This window comes from Phyllostomus discolor, chromosome 4 (assembly GCF_004126475.2).
Source record: "Phyllostomus discolor isolate MPI-MPIP mPhyDis1 chromosome 4, mPhyDis1.pri.v3, whole genome shotgun sequence".
NCBI lineage: Eukaryota > Metazoa > Chordata > Mammalia > Chiroptera > Phyllostomidae > Phyllostomus > Phyllostomus discolor.
The window spans coordinates 110,350,052-110,367,777 of NC_040906.2; the positions used below are offsets into that span (position 1 = coordinate 110,350,052).

General features: G+C 52.0%; 1 pseudogene; it reads right to left on the reverse strand.

The window, feature by feature from the left end:
- Window positions 1–14,249: 14,249 nt before the first annotated feature.
- Window positions 14,250–14,402, reverse strand: LOC114495907 (annotated as a pseudogene).
- Between the last annotated feature and the right edge of the window lie 3,324 nt (window positions 14,403–17,726).

Sequence of the window (17,726 nt, forward strand, 5' to 3'; positions counted from 1 at the left end):
ACCTCATCACATACAATTTACATGAACTACAGCGGTTGAGTTGCAATTGTCTAGTCAACGTTGCGTGGACTTTGAACTGTTCACCTTTACAACAGCACACTTTTCTAATGTTGGAGCTGCCCATGATGCCCACTCTGGCTCAGGTGTTTCCATGGGTGTCTGAAAAGCTGGCTGACTCCAGGCACTGCAGCCGAGGACTCAGCTGCGGGTCCTCCCCAGGGCCCCTTCCAAGGAGGTCCGGTGTGCACTGGGTGTGCCTGACCCAAGGGGAGCCCGCCAAGCACCCAGGGACCAGTTGCAGTGCCCCAATCCCCTGTAAGTGCCAGAGGGGACCCTATGGCAGAACGGTGCCCCCCCTCCTCCAAACTTGCCCCTCAGCCAGGCCACACCTTCTCTTGCTTCTAGCAGATTTCCCACTAGGCCAGAGAAACCCAGGGCCAGGAGGTCCTTGTCCATCACAGAATCCAAACCTCCTCCCCATGACAGAGATGAGGACACTGGGGTCCAGAGAAAGGAGGGTCCCCTTCAGGAGCACCCATGCATTTTTGTGGAATGTGAATGCAGGACTCTGTACTAGGTTGAGACTGAGACTGAGATTGCTCAGAAGGAAGCAGTGAGGCAGAGTGTTTCCACACTTCTCTGACCACTGACACCCCTACGTGTACTGCACCCCAGGCCAGTGGACTTCTTCCGGCCCCACTGTCTCTGTAACATCCCCTGCCCCGGACCTTGGGGAGGGCTGGAGGTTTGCCCCAGGTGCTGAGTGTCCAGGGTTGCCAGATACAAAACAGGATGTCCAGTTAAATTTGAATTTCAGATAAACAATTTTTTTTAGTACAAGGATATCCTAAATGTTGCTTTCTGCAATTCAACTTTAACTGGGTGTCCTGTGTGTTTATTTCCGAGCCCGGCCACCCTCCTGGTGTCCCCTGTCCCCTTCACCCTGCAGCTGCGAGGTTTCCTGCCACCTCATCAGTGCATGAGTCACAGCTGTGGACCTCTAGGCAAATGTTTTGAACGGAACAGCCTCGTGGCTTAGGGAAATCCCCCTACGGTCCCCATTCGCATGTGTTGGTAACGCAGAAGCCCTAAAACAATGCCCGTGAAAGGAAAACAGAAGAGGTGAGGGGAGTCCCTAACCCCTTGGAGTGGCTTTGGCTTACCCGTTCTCTGCCTTCCCGCCTCCCAGGGAAGTACAGCTGTTTTGAGATTGTGGGGATATCGAGACCAGACCTTCCCAACCCCTCCTCTGAGAGGCAGATAGTCCTCCCTCCCTGCCTTTCTGAGAAAGAGTCTACTGAGAAGAAGGGGCTGGTGGGCTGTGTGAGCCAGGCAGGGTGCTGGACCTGGGGGTGACGACCACGTCTTCGTCATGGCCCCACTGTGGGGGTTAGAGGGAAGCCGATGGCAGATGCTGGGCAAGGAGCCTGGTGCATTGTAAGTGCTTACTGTCATCGGCAACCGCTGTTGCAGTGTGAGGGCTTTCTCTTCATCGCCAAACCGGTGGGTCTTCTTGAGAAGGCATTCTCTCAGTTCTCCAGGCTCCCAAAACTTGTCCTCAAGAAGCTTTGGGCTTCCAAAATGGTCATGTCGCCTGGACAAGAATCTATACGAAGCCAGCATCACCTGTCACTTCTTCGTCTGGGTTAGATTTTCAGTTGCTCGGCAGAGCCCTGAGGAGCAGCACTCAGAAGATGTTGGCCTTGCGGGCTGAGGAAGCACGTTTTCCACCCGGGGTGTCTCTGAGAGCCGGAAGACCACGAAAGCGAGGGGGCCATTGGTGGGGTTGGTATGTCCCTGGGTGTGGGAAAGGGCCCACAAAACGCACACGTCTCATTTCCTCTTCTGGAATGCCCACGATGGGACTGGGCTTTGGTTGGAACTGAGGTGGGGAAGCCCCTGAGGTCGCAGCTTTCCCCCCAACACCTGGCTCTGCCAAGGGCCCTGGGGTTGGGACAGTCCAGCTTCTTAGAAAGAAACTGAAAGCCCTTAGGAGAAACTCCACCACTTCCCCTTCCTCAATAAGAGGAACTTGGAGTTGCCCTTACAGGAAAGTCTTGGTGGGGCTTCTCGGAAACAGCCACCGCTGCTCTACTGAGGAAAACCGCAGGCCGGAGGCCAGTCCAGGGGCCAGGGTGGTGGAGAACCGGCCATAGACAGAGAGCCACGGCCTCCAACCCAGCTCGCAGATGCAGACGGAGCTGCGAAGCTGCCAACGTTTTCTCTTCAGTACCACTCACCACCTCCTCTGGGGAAGTCTTCATGCACTCCCCTCCCTCTCAGCTGCCTGGGGTGCCCTCCCTCCTCCTCCACCACTCCCTCGCCAGGATCATCCTTGTGTCAGTGTCTAGACCCCTTACTCTGTTCACCGTCCTCCGGTTCTCACCCATCTAGCCCCCACGCCCTAGAGAGGCACCGACCCCCCAGTAGGCACAGGGAGCTATGTTTTGGAATAGGCCCCATCCTCTGAGCTGTCTCGGATGACCTAGAGAGTTGGAAAGAGAGCACCTTCTGGCCACCCAGAGATGCCTGATGTAACAGTGACTGCTGTGTGCCTCATTTCTAGACTGGACACAGGCTTGCTTCTCTCTAGAGACTGGGGGGTGGCTCTCCCCATCCTAGACACAACCATGGGCAGCTGCTGCAGCGAGAGAAAATAACGCACAGGGAAAAATGACATGCAAGGTTAACCCCAGAAGGGGCTGAGGCACTCCAGTCCCAAGCCTTAGTACAAATGTGTCAGTGTGGCGTGCACTAGGATCTGGCCATGGCACTCCTCTGCTAAAAACCTTCCATGGCTCCCTACTGCCTTCAGGGACTCTGCTGTCTGTGTATAAGACCCGCTGTAGCAAGTCCCAGCCCTCCTCTCCAGCTCCCCCTCTGGGCTTTGCTCTGAGGAGCCTCTGCCTCCTTTACCCAGCCATCTCTTGCTCACATGATAAGACACAGTGGGGCATGGATTTGCTAGGGGGTCTTCCCTGCTCCCACTCCCAGTCCAGGTGGGTTCGGGGCTGCCTCCATGAGCTCACTGGGTGCATCCCTCACCAGGTGCATCTCTGACCCACATCACCTTGTGATTGCCTAGTCTCCTGACCATCACCCAGCATTTAGGTCCCCCAGGGGCAGCAACTGTGGGCTTGACATATCTTAATGAACATTGATGAGAGAATGAGTGAATTTACATCTGCCAGGCTGTGTGGCCAAGAGCCAAGAGCCCCACGTGTCCACAGGCCCAGACATCCACGTGTGGATGTGTAGGCCCATGTGCAGTGGGAGGAGACACGTGCAAGGCTGCCATGGTGTTCTGAGATGTGTCTGTGGGTGTCTATTTACCCACCAGGATCACTGACAATTTTGGACAGCAGGTGGCGCTGCACCCCTCCCCTGTGGTATTTGTCCATCCTGATGGACTGCTGTCATCACTGGAGGGCCCGCCAGCACACAGAGCTTGCCTCCCGCCCACAGAGGGATGGGGGTCCCTGGGTCTCATAGGGAATCAGTCTGCTTTTCCGACTGAGCAGACAGGGCACTGACCCCACAGCACCCAGACCTCAGTTCACCCTATGTCCATGGCACTCCCTATGCCCACCCCCAACTGCAGGCCACAGGAGACCTTGATGTCCAGGCAGCTGTAAAGCACAGGAGTTAAAACAAAAGCATGTGCTCAGAGTTCCAGCTCTGCCTCTGCCCGGCTGTGTGACCTTGAGCAAATCCCTTAACCTCTCTGAGCTCATTTCTACGTCTATTACACAGGGGTCATGCAATCTGTAAAAAGAAACAACCATGTCCAACATGGACCACAGTAAGGCTGTACCCTAGGGCAGTGGTTCTCAAACTGTAGCCCTGGAGGGTTCATTAAAAGACAGATTGCTGGGCCCCACCTCCAGAGTTTCAGATTCCGGGGGTGGAGGTCTGTGAATTTGCATTTCTACCAAGTTCCCCTGGTGCTGATGCTGCCTGGGGACCACGCTCAGAAAACCGCTGGTTATGGGATGCTTGTAGTCATCAGGGGAGACACACAAGGTTAAACACCCGGCACAAAAGGAGCAGGCTTCCCAGGAGATGTAATGGAAGCAGAGGCAGTGGAGGGTAGACACTGAGGGCTGTGGAGGCCCAAGGAGGGCCGCCCCCCCCCTCCGTGGCCTGAGGAGAAAGAGGGGCCTCAGCTCTCTCCCGCCAGAACTCTCAGCCCCGCCCCCTGGGCAGCCCTGGGGGAGGAGGTGAGCCCAGCCCAGCGCTGGCTGGCAGGGCACCAGGCCTGCCTCCCTCCACGTGGCCACTGCCTTTCCCTGGAAGGGATGGGTCTCTGGTTTTCCTTTCTAGCTTGGCCTCTGCTGTGCTTCCTCAGCTTCTGGGAACTCACATTTACTTTCTCTTTCTTTTTTTAATCAAATTATCGTAAGGGTAATGTGCATTCATCTTAAAGCATTAATACCACGCAGCAAAGTATAAAGACGAAAATAAAAATAGCAATCCAAGAGTCAGTCCCTCGGAGGTAACCACTGTCTGTTTCTTCCCTCGTGTATGTGTCTCCTGCGTAATATTGCATCCACTTGACATGGTAGCGTGAGTGTTGTCCTTTGACATTAAAACTCTGAGGACGCACATAGATTTGGGGGCAGCATGACTGCTAAATGAAGGTCTTTTTCTTTTGATTTTAAAGATTTTATTTATTTATTTTTAGAGAGAAGAGAAAGAGAGGGAGAGAAACATCAGTGTGTAGTTGCCTCTCACATTCCCCCAACTGGGGGCCCAGCCTGCAACCCAGGTGCGTGCCCTGACTGAGGATTGAACCGGCGACCCCTCATGCCAGCACTCAGTTCACTGAGCCACACCAGTCAGGGCTATGTTTATTGAATTTAAAGAGAGAGGAAGGGAGAGGGAAGGAAGGAAGGAAGGAAGGAAGGAAGGAAGGAAGGAAGGAAGGAAGGAAGGAAGGAAGGAAGGAAGGAAGGAAGGAAAAGAAAGAAAGAGGGAGGGAGGAAGGAAGATCAATGTGAGAGAGAAACATTGACCAGTTACCTTCTGCATGCACCTAAGCCAGGGAACAAAGCTGAAACTTAAGCATGTGCACTGACTAGGAATTGAACCCAAAATCTTTTGGCATATGAGACAATGCTCCAAACAGCTGAGCCAACTGGCCATGGCTACACAGTGGGTCTCGATACAGGAAGGCCCATCTGCATTTCAGGTGACTTCCCCAGGGGAGCTTCTTAGACAGATTCACTGCGTCAAAGGATATAAAAAGTAAACACTTAGGGAAATAGTAACAAAAAGTGTAAGATCCATACACCGAGAACTTCAGAACAATGTTTTTAAGGGAACTGAATAAATGAAAAAAAACATACCGTGTTCATAGATTGGAAAACTCAGTATTTTTAAGTGGTAATTGTATCTAAATTGATCAATAGATTTAAACACAATTCTTAATCAAAATTCAAACAGGACTGTTTTTATAGAAATTAGCAAGTTAATATGGATGGTGTCAGATGGGTACTAGACTTATCAGGGGGATCACTTCCTAAGATATATAAATGTCTAACTACTATGTTGTACACCTGAAACGAATATAATATTATGTTAACTGTAACTGAAAAAAAGTTTGATTATTTAAATCCTAAAATGTATGTGAAAATGCAAAAGACCTAGAGTAGCCAACATAAAAAGATTGAAGGATTCACATTACCTTATTTCAAAATGTACTACCAAAAACAGTGACGAAGAAAGTGTGATAATGGTATGAGGACAGACATGTTGATCAATGGGAAGTAATAAAGACTGCAGAGATATTTATTTTTAAAAGACTCCATACATATGAACAAAGTGCTTCCCGAAAAGGCTGTGCGGTTCAGAGTCCCACCCAGGGTGGAGAGGTCCCGGCTGCTGCTGGGCCCAGTTCGTGACATTTGGGATGAACGAGGAGGCGGAGGCAGCATGGACTGGACGGCAGGGTGGCCAGCACTCTCCGAGCGCCTCTCATCCCTGGGCAGTCGTGCCCCTGCCGCTCTCCAGGCTGGATGTGACCTGGGCAGAGCTGCCCTCGTTCTCGCAGCCAAGGTCATCTTGACCCCTCGCTTTCCCTCATGACTCGTGTCCAGTCTGCCTGCCAATGCTGCTGGGTTCCCTGCAAACACATCTCAGACGTGACCACTCCTCCAGCACCAGCCTGGCCCGTCTCTGCTTGGGAGACTCAGCAGCCCCTCATCCTCCTGCCTCTCCCATTCCTTACCCCATGCCAGTCTGTTCTCCATGGTAGCCAGAGAGAGTCTTTTTTAAACACAGGTGAAGTTAGTCCCCAGCTCAAAACCCTCCCATGGCTCCCATCCCACTGGGGTGGGGTGGGGGAAAGGCTTCCCTGACCTGCAAGGCCGTTAGGACACGTGCCCCACCCCCGCCATTACCTTCCTGACCTCACTCTCTACCACTCCCTCCCTCACCTACTCAGCTTCCTGGCCCTCCTCAGATCGTCCAGGTACATTCCTGCCTCCTGAACCTTGGTTTTGTCATCTATAAAATGGGCATGATGATACCTGTGCTGCTGGCATTGCAGGGCTCTTGTGAGGATTAAATGACAAATATGTCAGCAAAGCACAAAGACAACTCTGCTCAAGCTGCAGCTTCTGCACGAGGCTCTACCCAAAACTCACCCTCACCCACCCCCACTCCCTTCTCTGAGCACCCCTAGACTGTGCGCCCTCGAATCAGAGGCCAGGCCTCACCATCACTGCGTCCATCCATCGGGCTCTGTGCCTGGCAGCTGGGCAGTGCCCCTTGGACACCTGATGACTGATAAATCTATTTGTTAAAAGCTGTAGATGGTTACTATGATACGAATAAATAAGGGTGGGGAATTCAGAGAGGGGCAGAGGGCTGGAATAAGGCAACCCAGTTAGGGGCTCTTTGGGTTCTGGGGCAGAAGGGCCTGTGGGGAGCTCGAGGGCACCGACCTGAGGCACAGGGAGGGAGGAATGAAGGACCGGCCGCGTTCACTCTGGGACAGAACCTGCCGGCTTCCTCCCCGACGTTGGCCGCATCAGCCACGTCTTCTGGGCTGCGGGTGGAGGCCTGGCTACCCACCTGCATTCCTCACTGTGTCTACCCATGATCTCATCCCAGCCCCGTAGCTGCCCTGGGGACAGGAGGCTTTGCAGCGCCCAGCCCATGAGGAAATGGAGACTCACAGAAATTGACTCCTGTCCTGACGGTGCTGTGGTGGGCCCAAGGCCCCAGTTGGGGCAGGTGGAGTGTGGTCCTGAAGGCCACTTCATACTGTCCAGTTGGGCCTTAAAAGCCCCACTAATCCTCCCTGGCCAGTGTGGCCCAGTTGTTTGGATGTCATCCCACAAACCAAAAGGTCACAGGTTTGATTCCCAGTCAGGAATGCCTGGGTTGCAGGTTCAATCCCCAGTTGGGGTGCCTATGAAAGATAACCAATCGATGTTCCTCTTTCACATCCATGTTTCTCTCCCTCTCTTTCTCCCTCCCTCCCCCTCTCTCCACAAAATCAAGAAGCATGTCCTCAGGTGAGGATGAAAAACAAACAAACAAACAAGCCATTGATCCTATCCTCACACTTAATAAACTCTGGTCGATTGGCCAATCCACTCTCCCTAGGGCTGCCCAGGGCTGTCGGGGGTTTGCCAGGCCCGGCTGCCTGCCCTCCGCAGGCTCGGTGACCCAGACAGGGCCAGCTGACAGGCAGGCCCAGCCCGGGAGGGGCGTGGGACACATGGAGCGAAACTGCTTTTAGGAAGGAACTCTTCTCAGAGCCAAGGCTAAGAAACCAGCATCTTGCCAAGACCTGGGGGTGGGGGTGCCCAGGTGAGCCGACTCAGTCCTCAGGAATGGGTGGGGCCGTGAGGGGAGGCAGGCACTTCCTTCTGCCCCAGCCCAGGGTCCCGTTCAATCCTTACTGAGGAGTTTCCCGGCGACAGGCAGTGACCTGCCGGCCGCCTGTGTGGGAAGAAGCTTGGCGTGGCCCTCACCGTCTCATTAGCAGTGATTCACTCAGGACTCACCTGACTGTCAGGGGCCTGCCCCACTGCCCGCCAGAACCAGCTCCGCCGGCCCCCTGGAGCGGCCGAGACTCCTTTTCCTCAGCCCTCCACCCTCCCGGGCTCCGGGGCAGAGCCTGCCCAGCACAGTCAGAACTCAGAATTCATTCATTCAGCCAACAAGCATGATTGAGCACCTGTCATGTGCCAGGTGCTGTGCTAGTTGCTGAGGGTGCAGGGTGATGACTTGGGCAGACCCAGGTCATCACCCTGCAGTGTGGGGACCCTGCAGTGTGGGGACAGACATTCTCGTGGGGAAAGACAGACGGGAAACAAGTAAGGGAGTCAGAGGCTCTTGAAGAGGGTAAGTGCGATAAGGAAAAATAAAGCAATAAAGAGTGTGAGATGAGGGTTTTTATTTTATTTATTTATTTATTTATTTTGTTTTTAATTGATTTGAGAGAGAGAAAGTAAGGGAGAGGGAGAGGGCGGGAGAGAGAGAGAGAGAGAGAGAGAGAGACATGGATTTGCTGTTCCACTTATGTATGCACTCATTGGTTGCTTCTTGTACGTGCCCTGACCAGAGATCGAACCTGAAACTTTGAGGTATTGAGATAATGCTGAAACCAGCTCAGCTATGCAGTCAGGGCTAATCGGTTGCAATTTTAAATAGGGTGTCTGGGTAGACCTCTCCAAGGAGATACTGGAGCAGAATCTGATGAAGATGAAGATGAATAAGGGAGCTGCACAAAAAAGGGAGGGAAAATGTGTACCAGGAACAGCAAGTGCAAAGGACCTGGGGTAGGAATGCAGAGGACAGGTATCTAAGGACCAGCAAGGGGACCGGTAGTGCAGCAGCCGTCCTGGCGAAGGGGAGAGCGGTGGAAGGTAGGGTCAAAGAGGAGGGGGTGGTCTAGACCATGCAGAGGCGTAAAGGCCTTTGTAAGAACTTTGGCTTTTACTCAGCTGAATTTTGTCAGAATACTCCCCAGTCCCCATGTGGAAACTGAGACAAGGTCCCCAGGCTTCTGCCTGGCTCAGAGCTCAGGGAGATAAGTCTCAGGTCAGGGGTGTTCTCACTTGGGGGGCGGTCTGGAAGGATGAGTTTGCTGAGCAGAGGGTTGCTGCCTGTGGAGGATGCTTGAGGGGGAAGGTGCCTGCTGGGGAAACAGGTACCTACCTACCGCACAGGGATATTGTAAAAAGAGTGGGGGGGGGGGAGGCGGGGAAAGGGGAGTAGAGGCTGAAAAAGGAAGGAGGGACCAGTGAGAGTTTTGTCCAGCTGTCTCCCTCCCCCAAGCCTGTCCTTCCAGATTCATCAGGGACAGATCTGATACTCTCCTCCAACCTCTCTTCCCTCTGCCTGGGAATTCTTGCTGTTCTTTGCCTGGTGAATCCCCACTCATCCTGCACAAAGTGGTCTCGGAGTTTGCAGAGCAGAGGCTCCCCGCATGGGCCCAGCATGCCCCATTGAGGCATTTTCACACTGGATCACACATGCCCACTGAGGGCCTCGCTTCCCCCGGAGACCACGGCCATGGACCACATCGGGCTTTGTCACCTTTGTACCCTCAGAAGCTGACACAGAGCAGGGGCTGACATGGCCGAGTGAATGAAGAAATGCTTGCTAGGGTTTGGATGCCTCAGAGGGTTTGGAACAGAGTCAAACAATCAGATTCACATTTCGGGAAGATGACCCTCATTCCATGTGTGTTGCGGGGTGGGGGTGGGTGCTGGAGGAGGGTGACAGCTAAGAGGCTGCTGCAATAGTCCAAGCAGGAGCAAGAGAGACATGAGGCAGCACAGACCCAGGGTGCCCGCTGCTGGGAGTGAGAGCAGCAGCAAGAGCAGGTTTCAACATTGGGCCTGGTGGGGAGGAGGAAGTGGAGGGGGAGGCCCCACTCTCCTTCTTTCACTGTGTGTCCTTCCCTGTGACCTGCCCATGAACAGATGTCACTCACTCACACAAGATGGCACAGGCTTTGGAGCCCAGCTCTGGGTTCGATCCCCTTTCTACCACGTACTTGCTGCGCGACATCGGGACGGGTGTGCTCAGCCTCTCTGTTCCTCAGTGTGCCCCTCTGTGGGGCACGATGGCAACTAAGCATTAGTTACTGCGTTTTATTGATTCTAAGATTCCCTTTTTGACAGTTCTGAAATCAGGTGAGCCTTAAGGCCAACGACATGTCGTACATTCATCAGCGGCACACAAATCATGGTGTACCTGAAGGCTAGTGGAGCCTTAGATTGGAGGAGACACAAATCTGTGGGGAAGCCAGTACCTGGCGTGTTGTGAGGGCTGAATAAATGTCAGCCCTGTTATTACTGTCATTATTTGCTCTTTGGAGCATGAGGTAACAAATGCCCCCAAAAGAATACAGAGATAAATATACTTTGGAGCTAAAGGAGAAAAGGAACTAATTCATAAATAGATATAAAGGTGAAAAAATCTGTACAATTTTCCCCCAAAAAAACATCCAAAGCCTAATGCTTCTTCCTCTGAAAGATCCCGTTGAATTTTGCCACAGTTCTTGAGAAATTCCTCTTCTTCGGTGGGGCCAGAACTCCTGGCTCCCTGACCAGCAGGGGGAAGCAGGGCCTGTCCCCAGTGACTCGGGGGTGTTCCCTGTGTCCTTGCGAATTTCCCTGACTCACCATTGCTCACTGCCCACAGGCAGGGCTCTGCTACCTTCTGACCAGGAGACCGATGCCCTGGGATCAAGGGTCAGACTCCAACAAAAGTGTGATTATAGTGTGTTCAGCACAGGCTGCTGCTCAGGAGAAGAGGGTGACCCTCGCTGGCGTCTTATTTTTGGCCTCCTTCCTGGGTTGCGTTCCTGCCTACTGATTTGGCAAATCCTGGGCGACTCGCCTTGTTTTCTCTCCTCACTTAAATACATGTCTGGAAAAAGCCTCCACCCCCACAGACCCTGCTGTGTGTGTGGAAATGGTGACAGGCTTGGAGGAGGAGGAGACACTGGGTGGCTGGTTCACGAGCCTCCCTCTGCATGCTGGAAGAAGAGCTGGCGCAGGCAGCCGCTCTACGGGGCTGCCGCTGGGGCCAGCCACACCGCCATGGGCTAGTCCTGCGTTCCTTTGGGCTCAGCCAGGGTGCCCAGCCCAGCTCTTATGCTCTCCTGCTCTGACTACTTTGACAAGAGACCATCTCGGCCACCCCTGCCCTGTCGGCCTCCCACATGCCTCTGGTGACAGGAGCAGGGTCACTCCTGGGGCTGGGAGGCTGGGAGCTGAACAGAGAGGAATGTGGCCGCACACAGGCAGCAGGCACACGCTGGACCGACTGGGGTAGGGGGGTGCTGAAAGCAGCCCCCACCAGCGTGCCTGCTCCTGTGAGCGCTCAGCTGGGTAGGAGGCAGGAAAAGTATGCCCAGGACACTCTCCCAGGGAGAATGAGGGATGGAGAGTCAGCAGTGGGTCTCTTGGGAGACCTTTTGGGCAGGAAAACCACCCTCCCTCCCGGCCCCAAGACACCAGGCCAGCGTTCTTCCAGAGCCACAGACCACCCTGGCCACCAACGGCTGCCCTCACACCGACGGCACCACCATTCCTGTTGTGAAACCAGAGACCTGTCCACTCACGAGCTGCGTGGAGCCTCTTCTCTGGCCTGAAGGCACCAAGATGGGTTCAAAGCCTGAGGACACCCCTCCCATCTGCACTGGAAAGAGGGAACTGACAGAATGCAGGGCTCCTCTGAGGCCGAAGAGCCATGCAGGAGTCCAGAAACACAGGGCAGGCATCAGGAGAGGGCTGGAAGCAAGTAATGCCCGCTCCCCATCACAGCTCCCCCATGATTGGATCACAGCTGCTTTTACTCTATGTAAAGGCATTTACTCTATGTAAAGGCATTTACTCTATGTAAAGGCAAATGCAGTTGCAAGCTCCTAACTCTGTGGACAGCCCTGCTCCCCAGCCTTCCCCATCTCAGTATTAAAATGAGCTGTTTCGTTACCACTAAAGATGCCTTCCTGAAGGCAGGGCTAGTCTAATTCATCCTTGATCTCTAGCCCCCAGCAGAGTGCTGGCACATAGTAGGCATGTCACGAACATTTGTTGCACGAAAGCACTGTGTGATACCTCATCAACACCTGCATCAGCCTGGGGAGATGGGCATTATCGTTCCTATTTATCATCCCCGTGTTAAAGGTGAGAGGACTGAGGCCCAGGGAGGTTAGCGGCTGGTCTGGGTCTCACAGTTAATAAGGAACAGATCTAAGTTTTTAACCAAGGTCTGCGTGCTTATAAGGGGTGCTACACAAACAAGAGCTGTTTGATAAACAATGCTGATCATAACAGTTTACTGAGTGCGAATTTTTGTTCCCATTTCACAGGTAAGGAAAGTGAGGCTCAGAGAGTTTCCACAGCTTGCCCAAGGCCACACAGTGGTGCAGCCTGGTCGGGTTTGACCCTGGGTCTCCTGACTTTACAACGCAGTCTCTTTTTGGGAAACGCTGCAAGCCCTGCTCAGCTGCACCCCTAAGAGTCGTCTGGTATTCTTTTTCTGCAGAGCCTCCTTTCTGGAATTTTCTCTTGCTTGTCTCTTTCTCCTGGGCAGCACCTGAGCTTTCTATCCAGCTTCCCTAGTGCAGGGACCTCCTTTAGCTGCACAGCACCCAGTACAGGCCACCTCCTCACCTGCCGTCCACTGTGCCTCAAGGCCCTTCCCCCAGAGTCTGCTCAATAGAGCTGAACAGACCTGGCTTTAAACTTCCCAACAAGTTCCTGTCCCCAAGGTAACCTTGGGGAGACATGACAGAAGCAAGATAACAGTGGTGAGAGGCCACTGGAAAGGGTGACAGTGGCCACACAGAAAATCTGGCCATCCAGGCGAGTGCCTTGTTGCTTTGGTGGCATCTTTTCTGCCAAAGCAAATACAGTGGCAGACTTGGCCTGCCTTCACAGCTCCTGCGCCCTCCACAGACGAAGGGCACGGGCACCCAGCTCTCAGCAGGTTGACAGCGCTGGCACCCTGCCAGCTTTGCTGGGCTCTGCGAGAATCACTGAGGAAACACACTCCTTTGACCAAATGTGGGGTCAATCCCATAATCAGACTCATTAGGAGATTACTGGAGTGGTGAGAACAAATTTCAATAGTTTTGCAAAAAGAAACCCTGTTTACCTCACCCCCAGTAAGATGGCTACTCTTTAAAAAAAACAAAAACAAAACCAAAAACAAACAGAAGTGTTGACAAAGATGTAAAGAAATTGGAACTATAGATGTAAAGAAATAGGATTGTAACATACTGGAAAACAGTATGGTGGTTCCTCAAAAGATTAAAAAATAGAACTACTATATGATCCAGCAATCTCCATTCTAGATATATATCCAAAAGAATTAGCCCTGGCTGGTGTGGCTCAGTGGATTGAGCACTGGCCTGTGAGCCAAAAGACCGCTGGTTCGATTCTTGGTCAGGACACATGCCTGGGTCACAGGCCAGGTCCCCATCTGGGGGTATGCACTAGGCAACTGGTCAATGTCTCTCTCTCGGACATTGCTGTTTCTTTCGCTCTGTTTCTCCCTCCCTTCTCTTCTCTCCCTCCCTCCTACTCTCTCTACAAGTAAATAAATAAAATCTTTAAAAATATTAAAAGCAGGGTCTCAAGGGGATATTTGCAAACTCACATTCATTGCAGTGTTATCTACAATTCCATCAAGGGGTGGAAGCAATCTAAGTGTCCACTGAAGATGAATAAATGAAACGTGGCCTATACATACAATGGAATATTACTCAACCTTAAAAAGGAAGGAGATGCTACTACATGTTACGCACTACAACATAGACAATCCTGGAGGACATTATGCTAAGTGAAGTGAGCCAGAGGCAAAAGGACAAATTTACTGCATGATTCCACTTATAGGGGGTAACGAAAGTGGTCAAGTTCATAGAAACAGAAAGTAGAATGGTGGCGACTGAGAACTTAGTGGAGGGGGAAATGAGGAATTACTATTTAATGGGTATAGAGTTTTAGTTTTGCAAGGTAAAAAATGTTATAGACATTCATTGCATAATAATGTGAATATACTTAACACTGCTATATACACTTAAAAATGGTTAAGATGATAAATTTTATGGGTTTTACCATAATTAAAAATAAAAATTTTAAAAAGGGGGGAACCTTGTTGAGTTCCTCACTTTGGAGGTATTTATAATATTGTCCAAGGCAGTTACTTGATATGCATTGTTTTCTTTAATTTTCACCGTGACTTATTTATTTATTTATTTGTATTTTTTGTCAGGGGAGAGAGCAAATGCAGCCCCCCACTACCACAAATTATGCAGTCGAGTCTCCCACATTTGGGGGAATCACAGGGGTCAGCACAGCCAGAGTGGAATGGATTAAGCCTCGCCCTGGGAAAACCACCTGGTATCTCCCCTGCCAGGTAAGTATAATTTTCAGTGCCATTTGATGTGGTAGCCATCACAGTTTTCTTTCCACATCCCGATAAACTGAGGCCCAGTGAGAGAAACCGGCTCACAGTCTCAGGGAACGTGGTGAGGGGAAGATCCCCAGTTTGTGCTCAGGTGTGTCTACCTCTGTGGGAACTGTCGGCACTTGCCTGGCCCCCTCGCCCATGGGGCTGGCGGAGGATCCCCTCGTTGAAGCTTCCAATCATGAACAGAAAGCAAATGAACTTTTAATGTGAGTGCTCCATTTCCCCAGTTGAGCCCAAGTTCCTTGGTGACAAGCCACATGTACCTTCCATTTCCTGACTCGCTCAGGGAATTGAGCTGAGCGCTGAGCATGCATAGTTAGTGAGTAACAAACACTTGAGAGCTAGTTGGGGTTTTTTTTAAAAACTTCTCAAAATGCCAGAATGGGTTTTCACAGAAAATACCATTTGAGCACTTTCGCCTCACAAAGCGTTCACCTACATTAACCTATCTGCTCCTGATGGAGTCCCTGGATAGAAGACGTCATTATCATCTCCATTTTACAGAGCAGGGAGGCACAGCTCAGAAGGACGCACTCAGAGTCCCACGGCTGGGATTACACTTACAGGAGGCACGACTGGACAGGTGTCTCAGGACCCCATGTCTGTGATGCTGTGGCAGATGGCCTCATGGAGTTAGGGCGGGGCACCCTCTCTCACCCAGGGCTCTCCATGGATCGCATGCTGTGCTCACCTGCTGACTGAGAGGGTGAGCCTTGCTCTGTCTCCAAGGGCAAGTAAACTCCTGACAGTCCCTGTGAGGGCTGCAGGCGCAGCTCCCTGAGATGGCAGTTGCAGCCTTTGAATCTCAGCCAGGCACCAAGCGGCCATAAGCGAAATGCCTGGGCAGTCCCAGCCCCAGGAAAGTGCTGGTCAGAAGGGGTCAGGCTGGAGTCCAGCGAAGTAGGGAGGCCTGGCAGCTGGCAGAGGGCAGGGAGGCACACATGGGGTCAAGCTTGGGGAAACAGCTAAGACCATGAACTCGAAATGAGTTGACCAGGTTTGCCCAGAGGGGCCAGGGTGGCAGAACAGAGGACCCAAGCTGCTTGCCCTTGGTCGTTTCCCATCCCCTGCCAAGTGTGGGCAGCTTGGAGCCCAAAGATTCGGCCCCAGAGTGAGGGTGGTGGGTGGCCTGCAGGTGGGAACAGCGGGATGGCCACCCAGGAGCCAACCACAGGTTGGTCCTTTCATTATGACATTTTTCTCCTGATTACAAAGGTATCTTGTGTTCACAATAAAAAAATTGAAGACTACCAAAAACCCACATCCCACTGACGCTCTCTTTTTTTTAACTGTATAAAAGGCAAAGGTAAAAGGCAAATGCCCTCATCTCTCCCCTGCCACCTCACCCCTCCCCCACACTCCCAGAGGTCATCCCTGGTGACAGTTTGATAGCATTTGCTAAGGCTCCTTCTCTCTCCTTCTCTTCCCTTTGGAGGGAGAGGGCAGTGATTTTCCCTGAAGGGAAACAAAAACTCGGTCACTGCTATAACTGACAACATAAATGTCCATTTCACTCCAGTTCCTTTTAAATATGTTGGTGACAAGGTGATCTGTCTGGGAAGTGTCCTGGCTCTGTCCACTCTGGACACTTCTACCTCCCTGACCTCTGGCCACTGTTACAGCCTTCCCAGAGGGCCACCGAGAAGGACATCCGCTGCCCTCCATACTTCCCCATTAGGTTGCATTCCGCCGGCAGAATGTCAGACCTTATTTTATTTTTAAGTTTTCATTTACTTACTTTTAGAGAGAGGAGGAGGGAGGGAATTAAAGAGGGTGGAAAATATTGATGTGAGAGAGAAACAATAATTGGTTGCCTCTCACACACGCAACAGGGGACCTGGCCCTCAACCTAGGCATGTACCCTGACTGGGAATTGAACCGGCAACTTTTGGCTTTACAGGACGACACCCAATGAACTGAGCCACACCAGGCAGGGCTGCGTGTCAGATCTTTAATGAAAAATTTCATTTTCCCAGAAAATATAGCTCTCCCTCTTAGGAACTGAATCTTTAAGTGTGTGGAAGAGAAATGAGTTATAATTTTCTTTTCTGAGGACAGGGTTTGGTTGGTTGTTTGTTTTTTAATGATATTTATGGGCTTTTTTCCTGACTATAAAAATAATGTATTTGTTGTAGAAAATGTAGAAAAAGAGAAGAGCATAAATAAGCAAACAAAATTTGCTCATAAAATGTCGCCCAGAGATAACCTCTACTAACACTTTTTACATAAAACCTCCAGTCTCTTCCCTATGTAAATGACACATGTAGGTAAACGTACACATACCCGCTCACGTGCACATGTACATAATGCCGACGACTTGGCACCTCACTGTTACACCGCGTTGTTAGTGTTCTTTGATCATGCAACTCTTCATGCCTATGTGCACTCTGTCATTTAAATCCACCAAATATCGGTCACTAATCCCCCACTGCTGGACACGGAAGCAGGTTCTAACTCTTCTCTACCACGTCCGATGCTGCAAGTAGCACCCTGCACACAGGTTCTAGTCACGGGACTGGGGGGCACACACAGACAAGCCAGAGCCTGGAGCAGGGGTCACTGAGAAGACTGTCATCCACCTGAGAAACCTGCAGAATGTGGAAACTTGGGAGACATGGCGGCTTTCCCCGATTGCACAATGTGGCCTGTGGCTGGCCCCTACTGAGTGGCACGTGAGACATGACAGGCAGGTGCTGCTTGCTGGCCAGATGAACTGCCTCAACGAAGTCCTCCCTCCGTAACAACAGCTCAAATTCCGCAGTGAACAGTGTACACTGCCCTCCCCGTGGCACCACACCCGCCGGCCCTAACCTTGTGCTGCTGGGCACAGAGCTCCAGCTACAACAGCCTGGGCCAAGGTGTGGCCGCCACGCAAGCAGTGGTTTACAGACTGGATGCGCATAAAGGGCACAGAGGGGGAGCACAGCATTAACACCCTGCCCGTGGGGACCTGCTGTATTGAAAAGTGGCTCACTCTCACCAGGTTGCTTGAAAAGCAGAGGACAGTTAAGGGGGCAGAAGGTAAGGACTACATGAGGAGAAGGTAGCAAGCAGGAGCCAGGAGGCATCAGAAGCCAGGAGACAGAGTCCATAATTGGGTTGGGTGTGAGCAGCCAAGGGCTCCAGCACCAGGGTCCAGTCATCCTGGAGGGCTGCTCTCTATCTGATGAGACCCCTGCAGTCTCCCTACCTCCCCAGCACAACCTTACAGTAAAGCCTCATCGCTGGAAGTACCCGGAGTGGGTCGGTCTTCCCTGCAGCCTGCAGGAGTCTCACTG